Genomic DNA, 8,428 nt, shown 5'->3' with positions numbered 1-8,428 from the left:
AAACCCAGCCCATGAACTACTGACGCGTGGAAGCCTTTTGGTCCCCGTTGGTGGCACCAACCGGGACAAAAGGCCCTCCTGCCTGGGCAAGCCGCAGCGGCCACGTGGAGCCTCATCTGTCCCGGTTCCTGGGCGAACCGGGACTAAAGGTATTGAGCTTTAGTACCGACTCTTTAGTCCTGGTTCGGCAACCGGGACAAATGGGCCTCATGAACTGGGATAAATGGCCCGTTTTCTACTAGTGATTGTTGATCAGCATATAATGTGATGTTAACCTATCACTTGTTGACACAGTTGGACTAGTTGTTTCATCTGATTCAAATACAACACTAGGGCAGGGTGTGCACATCTCCAGCTTCTTGTCCCCCTCGCCATTAGAGGCTGTTTCATACGAACTAGCTGATCGTGCAGACGGATCTGTAGGAGGAAGAAGCCTTAAGCACCCCCAACGGCGGAAGGGTACGTAGCATACTGCTTTGGGCTTGGCTCGTCCATGATTTTTGGCCACATTATGTATTTCGTCCTCCCATCCCGTCAAAATAGGTTGATCTTCTATGAATGGGTAGTTGTGTTTGTTAAGAGAGTTGTTTAACAATTTGAAAAACCATAATTATAGAAATTCTTTCAACACAAGCAAAGTAGCATCATCAATAGTTAAAAATATGAACAGGCACTCGTAATTAGTAATAGTAACCATGATAACGTGATAATGAGGATGAAGCATGTGCCTCTATAGATCGGTTGCAAATTCAATACTATTACTCAAGATTAATATCATACCATTTGATCTTGCTAACACTCGTAAAACAAAGGACAATGCAATCATGGTGTTGAACCATTTCTTTTGCAATGCAACATCATTTTTAGTCATAACATGGCAGCAACATTTGCATAGTAAACCGAGCAGTGCTATGTTGGCCTAACCGACGAGGGAGAGGAGCGGGAACTCCTCACCGGCGCCACGCCCCCACCACCCCACCCGCAGTCATGGCCCATGACACCCAGGGGGAGGAGCTGGGCCGGGAATTGATTGCTTTCTGTTTTTCGTTTTGAGGGGTCCTTTGACAAAATGACATACTGCATGTTTATAATCAGCATCTCTTTGCCACATCATCATTTGAAAGTGGGGCATACCTGTCAGTTTCAGGGTTAAAATGGCTAAAGCGAGTGAGCAGTGTGGTTTGCAAAAAATTAGACCTTGCGCACGATGCAATCTAGATACAGATACAGTTATGATACGATTTTGATGGTTGTTTTGCCATGTAGAGACCTACCTTATGATTATTTTGAGCCTTTTCAACAATCTAGAGTGATATCCCTATAAAAGTTTAAAACAAATGGGTCTAGTCCCAAAGCATACAGTCGTATGCAAACTGAACCAGAAATTACCCCTCATCACCAGTCAAAAGAGAGAGAAAATTGGACGATTTACGTACATGAGCTCAAACCATGAAAGTGCATGATGGAGTTGGGCCATGTGAACAAACTACTACAAAGCTAGCGAACCAGCCAAAAGCCCCATGGACTGAACTCTCGAGCAATGGACGCAAAGAAAACTGAAAAGATAGCAAAACATTTTTGTCTCGGTACCACCATAGCAGGCACCGAAAAAAGAATGACGGATTACCTCCTCATCTGAGCTCAACACGGCTTCATCGCTGATATGCAGTTTTGCAGACCTTCAAGGTGGCTCACCAAAAGTGAAACATTTGCCGTTGAACGAATCAGACCGGGGCAACACCCCGGACATGCCATCGAACTTCAGATCTGGAACCCCACCACGACTAAGACACCGAAGGAGGAAACCATACCTGCCATACATGAACCACGAATCCAGCACACGTTTCGTCTTGCAGATGTAGTTGATGCCAACCACAAACCGCATCTCCTCCTAGACAACCTCCCAAGCTCCACACCGACGCTGGAGCAAACGTCGTCGCAATGGCGAAGCCCGAGGACACAGGCCCACCATGAGGATGCCGCTGCCGTCAGGGCATCCTTGCTTGAACAGACTAATTTCCAAATTCATCCCCAACCATAGTATCGATGGCCTCGTCAGGGAAGGATGCGAATAATCTTTATTCAGCAACGTCATTGTCGCCGCCGAAACAAAGACGATAAACAGCCTAAAAACATAGACTACGAGGGAGTAAAAACGATCCACGCGCGTGGATCCGGTGACCCACCTCACCACCAACGACCGAGGTCGTCAGCGGAGGGGAGTCACCGGAGGACGGCGCTGGAAGTTTGGCATCTCCTGACGGCAGCTAGGATTCCAACTGCCAGGGATGAGAGGAAAACACCAATTCCTAGCCTAGCTAGCACAAAAAAAATGGACGATTTGCGTACATGGGCTCAACCCATGAAAGCGTATGATGGAGTTGGGCCATGCGTACATCGACTGAACTCTCGAGCAATGGACAGTGAACCGCCGCCACCGCCGGCCGCCGCGATCCCGTCCACGACCACTAGCACCGCGACGACCACCGAAACCACCTCCGCCGCCGATGGCACCACTACCATCACAATCATCACCACCACCACCATCACAACGAAAAGGTCCAAAACCATCTCCGCCGCCGATGGCAGCACCACCACTGCAACAACGACCACCTCCGCCGCTGATGGTAGTACCACCACCACCATATCCTCCCTCGGCCAAGACCAACTTCTCGACATCTTCCTCTGACTGCCGAACCTCCCGGATCTCGTCCGCGCCGCGCTGACCTGCCGCTCATGGCTAGACGCCGTCCGCTCGTCCCAGTCCTTCCACCGCCTCTTCCGCACCCTCCACCAGGCGCCGCTCATCGGGCTCTTCGCCCACGGTGCTACCAGCCCCTCCTTCGCCCCGCTGCGCCGCTCAGATCCTGACGTCAAAGCTGCCCTCCGCCCCGGCGACTTCTTTCTCACTTCCCTTCCCACGAAGGACGCCGCGCCTGCGGATTGGAGTATCACGGACTGTCGCGACGGTTACATTCTCCTATGGAAAACGCTGTCCGTCGCTGCCATGAACCCCATGACTTGGGCCGTGGACACCATCCCGTTGCCCGACGATGTCGCAGACGGGAGTCTACCCGATTTTGACTTCCTTGGTTTCCATCTGCTGTCTTGTGAGGAGAACCCCTGGTCGTTCGGCGTGGTCTGTGTCTGCGCGGATGTGTCTAAGGTTCACGTCGCCATCTTCTCGTCGGAGACGTGGCATTGGGTCATCCACCTGTGGGTGTACATCGGTGGACACCACAACCTAAAGTACTGTGCCGGCACGCTGGTGGATGGCTGTTTACTGGCCTTTCCCGGGCGAAGCGCGCATGATTAGGATCAACACAGCCACCATGGACATCACCAATATGGATCTACCCTCGCAAGTGAAGGTGAAGGGGCCAACTATGCACTGTCTATTATGCATCTGATGATTTCCTCCTCCATGTTTGGAATCGTTGTGTGGACGGTGATGGAATTGAGATTTGGGTGCCACATAACCTACACTTTTTGGGTGCAGAAATTGACCGGTTCACTAAGGGCCTGGAGGGCCGCCTCAGTTTTATTCCAAAGTACTCCCTCTATACCAAAATCGTTTTTTCGGCTTGGTACAAAGACAGTACATTATCAAGTTGCTCGTCTGAAGGCGAGTCAAAGTGTCGTTAGATGGTTAGAAGGAAAATGATATCCCTGGCCCATAATGGTTCAAATCATGATGCTCATATTTATTTCTGAATTTATTTTACAAGTTTCGACGATGCGTGTTCAGTGAGATAAGACGGTCCGGTAGAATATTTGTGCGTTCTTAGAGACAAGTGCATGCGCGTATATATGAGTGCATGCATCTGTACTATGTTCAAATTGCTCTTGTGAAATTTGAATTATAAATTTCACTCAAGAAAGCAGAGATTTCATCGGGTGCCATGCGTACATATACACATGGGCTAAAAGCTGAAGAGTGTGATGGACTTGGGCCATGCGTCAAACCCAACAGGTAGCAACCAGCCTGACCTGGCCTGGAATCCACAGAATCTCTCGAGAGCAATGGGCAGCGAACCGCCGCCGCCGCCGGCTGCGCCAGCAGCAAGACCTCCGTCGATCCCGTCCACCCCTGCTACCGCCGCCAAGGGAACCACCGAAAAGGTCCAACACCACCTCTGCCGCCGATGGCACCACCGCAGCAACAACAACAGCCGCCACCGCGACCCAGTGGCGGATGTACAGGGTGGCCAGGGTTGGCCGCGGCTCACCCTGGGATTTTGAAACTGGTTATATACCTATATCAAAAAATTGGGCCATAGAGGGAAAAAAGACTCACTAACCTATCCAGGGACGAACGCCGCCACGTTCCACATCGAGCACGAGCAGAACCCTCGACCCCTCGTGCAGCAACTCTCTGCCCGACACCAAGCCGGCCAGCCGCCTCACCGTCGCGACGTCCCTGGATATAGCGGCTGCGCCGGTTGCCCGCCGCCCACCGGAGACCAGAGCCCGACTGAGCCCCTGTCCCGCGCCCAGCCGCCCGCCCAGTCCGGTCGCGCCCCTAGCCCCTGCCCTGCATGCGGCTGCGCCCCTGCCCTGCGCTTCGACTGTCCCGGCGTCCAGCCTCCACTTCCCGGCTTCCCGCCGGCCCGGCCGCCCCCAGCAAAGCCCCACCACAGCGGCAAACAAGTTACAAGTAATTTTTGCCCCAATTTCAGACTTAGGGTTTGCCTTTTTGCCCAAATTTGAGACAAGGGTTTGCCTTTTTGCCTCAGTTTCAACACATAATTCTGCACAAGTATTTGCTTAAATTGTTCTATATGAAGAAATGATGTAAAAATTTAGTTGGCTTGAATGAAGCCACGAAGGCTTGAATTCTGCCTCATTTACTTTCATTATAGTTGGCTTGAATGAAGCCACCTTTCATTTCTGCTTCATTTACTTTCATTTTGCACATCATGCCTCAACTTGTGTATTGATAGAAAGTAATTTTTATTACCGAATTGTTGAAGCATGAAGAGGGCCGGAGACATAATTTCTCGTTTCCAGGGAGAAGCTATTAAGATAGGGGAGAAGAAGAAAGCAGGGTTTATGCCGGATGTGGCTGAAGAGCAAAAACCGGAGAACTTGTGTGTGTGCCAGTTGTGATTGAAGAGCAAACTAAGAACCAACACTGAACTTCTCAAGGTATGTCTATGGTCCATGTAGTATGTATTATGTAGGCTTCTTTATGCAAAACTTAGTCTTAATTGAGAATTCTAGTGTGTTTGTAAGACCATATTAATATATTTCTATGTCATACTGAGAACAAGTTAAAACGTTAACATGTCATATTTCTTGTATCTTTTTTTTGAGGCGGACCACCCTGATGTCAAATGCTAGCTCCGCTACTGCCGCCACCACCATATCCTCCCTCGGCCAAGACCTATTCCTCGAGATCTTCCTCCACCTGCCCAACCTGCTGGACGTCCGTGCCGCTCACCTGCCGCTCCTAGCTCGGCGCCATCCGCTCCTCCCCGTCCTTCCGCCGCCTCTTCCGCGCTGTAAGGGCATATTCTTCCCTCAGGTGTTTTGGTGATTGATGACAATGCTTTTGCGGACTAATCGTGTGCCTTGAGTTTCTCAGGTTATTCATATCTAGGCATGAGACGATTCGGTGCCCCTCGGAGACTATTGAAGTCGGCGTCATTCTACGTTTCTCTTTGGTGGATTTGAGTCGTAGGAGAGCCGTACTATTAAGAGGGGGTCCGCGTCGGAAAGGTTTGGGTGGAATCAACACGTACACTTGTTCCTCCTTTCCCTGCACTTTGGAGCTTCCCTTTGTTATCTTGGTTGTACAGAAATCTGACGACTACTTCTGTGCTTGCGGTAGTACTGCAAGCACACGCGGTAGTACCGCTAGGTGTCACGGTAGTACCGCCCTTCTGGAGCGGTAGTACCGCGGCTCCCTGGCCTTGTGCCGCTCCGATGCGGTAGTAGGGGCGGATGTAATTTTTTACATCCGCGCCCTCCACGGTAGTACCGCTCGTCCAGAGCGGTAGTACCGCGGAGGCCCACGGTAGTACCGCTCCCTAGGAGTCGTAGTACCGTGGCCCTCCTACCTAGTACCGCAGTATCGCGGTAGTAGGCGCGGATGTAATTTTTTACATCCGCGTCCGCACGGTAGTACCGCGCCTCCCGGGCGGTAGTACCGCGTCGGATTTTTGTACCCCCTCCGGTTCAGCGGAAGTAGGCACGGATGTAATTTATTTCATCCGCGCCCTTCCCAGGCCGTGACTTCCCTGCCTTGCGGTAGTACCGCAGATGGGTGCGGTAGTACCGCGCAAGCGGTAGTACTGCCGCCTTATCAGGGTAGTTCCGACCTGTGTTGCTGTCGCGGTAGTACTGTGGTCAGCCACGGTAGTACCGCACAGCCTCGCGGTAGTACCGCGCCCCTGGAGCGGTAGTACCGTGTGTCGCGAGCTGAACATGTGGATAACGGTTGGAATTTGTCCACGACTATATAAGGGGCGTCTTCTACCTCTAGTTGACTACCTCTTCCATCTCCAAGCTCCATTGTTGCTCCAAGCTCCGTTTTCACTCGATCTCTCTCCCTAGCCAATCAAACTTGTTGATTTGCTCGGGATTGGGTGACAAGTGCCCGATCTACACTTCCACCACAGGATATTTGATTCCCCCCACTTATCCCTTGCGGATCTTGTTACTCTTGGGTGTTGAGCACCCTAGACGGTTGAGGTCACCTCGAAGCCATACTCCATTGTGGTGAAGCTTCGCAGGATTATTGGAAGCCTCCAAGTGTTGTGGAGATAGCCCCAATCTTGTTTGTAAAGGTCCGGTTGCCGCCTTCAAGGGCTCCAATAGTGGAATCACGGCATCTCGCATTGTGTGAGGGCGTGAGGAGATTACGGTGGCCCTAGTGGCTTCTTGGGGAGCATTGTGCCTCCACACCGCTCTAACGGAGACGTACTTCCCCTTAAAAGGAAGAAACTTCGGTAACACATCCTCGTATCCACCGGGTCCACTCTTGGTTATCTTATCCCTTTACTTTTGCAAGCTTACTTGTGCTATATCCATTGCTTGCTTGTGTGCTCATTGTCTTTGCATCATATAGGTTGTCCACGTAGTTGCACATCTAGACAACCTATTTCATTACAAGGTTAAATTGTTAAAGAAAAGTCTAAAAATTGTTAGTTGCCTATTCACCCCCCCCCTCTAGTCAACCATATTGATCCTTTCACGCGCCCTTCACCCAGCACCGCCCATCGGGCTCTTCCTCGACTTCCATGGCGCCGCCACCCCCTCCTTCGCCCCCCTTCGCCGTTCAGATCCCGATGTTACCGCCGCCAGGGAATGACGACGTGTATACCAACTGGGGTATCATGGACTATCGCAATGGTTACGTCCTCCTATGGAACAAGCTGCTTAAGCCGCCTGTCGTCGCTGCCATGAACCCCATGACCTGGGCCGTGGACATCATCCCGGTGCCCCGCGATGTTTGGGCTGGGAGGAGCGGGAGACGCCGCAACTTCGCCTTCCTTGGTTTCCATCTGCTGTCTACCGATGAGAAGCCCTCATCCTTCCGTGTGGTCTGCATCTGCGATGACAAGCAAAGGGTTCATGTCGTCGTCTTCTCGCCGGAGATGAGGGATTGGGTCGTCCACCCGTGGGTGTACATCGGCGGTGACAACAGCCTAAAGTCCAGCATTGGCACGCTGGTGGGTGGTTCCGTTTACTGGCCTTTTCATGGCGAAGGGCGCATGATTAGGATCAACGCAACCACCATGGATTTCTCCATTGTGGATCTACCCTTGCAAATAAAGGTGGGCGGATCCAATTTCAGGGTTGGGGAAACCAAGGACGGCCGACTATGCATTGTCTATGCATCTGACGATTTACTCCTTCATGTTTGGATCCGTAGTGTGAATGCTGATGGAATTGAGATTTGGGTGCTGCAGAACATAATCTCTTTGAGTGTAAAAATTCATAGGATCATTGGGGAACGTGCTCTGGGCTTGCAGGCCCGCCTCACGGTTGTGCAAGTTAGGTCTGGATATGTGTACTTGTCCATGACATGCATGACACCTGTCGGCACACTGCATTGCTGGTTCTTCTCCCTTTCACTAGAGACGACGGACCTTGAGTTACTAGTCGTGGGATGCTTTGATGATCGTCCCTGTCCGTATATTATGGCCTGGCCTTCTTGTTTGGTTGGTGATGATGGGATCATTGGACATGAAATTGAAGGTTCTCATTGAAGTCTGCGGTTGTTTGCCATTGAAAACTGGAAAATCATTCCCTGGTATCTTAAGTAATGATTATTCCCACAGAAACCTTTAGATGTTTTTTTTAAAGTAACCTTTAGATGCCTTATAAATAATTGTACAATTCTGGGCCAATGAAGTTCAATGGAAGATTGGATTTTCATCTGCTACAAACTTTACTGATATGCTGCATTTGCTGCTAAGCC

The 8,428-nt window shown here is 50.9% G+C and overlaps 2 pseudogenes; both read left to right on the top strand.

Moving 5' to 3' along the window:
- The first annotated feature begins 2,416 nt into the window (after window positions 1–2,416).
- LOC119292938 lies at window positions 2,417–3,645 on the top strand (annotated as a pseudogene).
- Window positions 3,646–4,023: 378 nt separating this feature from the next.
- Window positions 4,024–8,216, top strand: LOC119292937 (annotated as a pseudogene).
- The last annotated feature ends 212 nt before the right edge of the window (window positions 8,217–8,428 follow it).

The sequence above is a fragment of the Triticum dicoccoides genome, chromosome 4B (genome assembly GCF_002162155.2).
Source record: "Triticum dicoccoides isolate Atlit2015 ecotype Zavitan chromosome 4B, WEW_v2.0, whole genome shotgun sequence".
Lineage (NCBI taxonomy): Eukaryota > Viridiplantae > Streptophyta > Magnoliopsida > Poales > Poaceae > Triticum > Triticum dicoccoides.
This window is presented reverse-complemented; position numbering and strand designations above follow the sequence as displayed.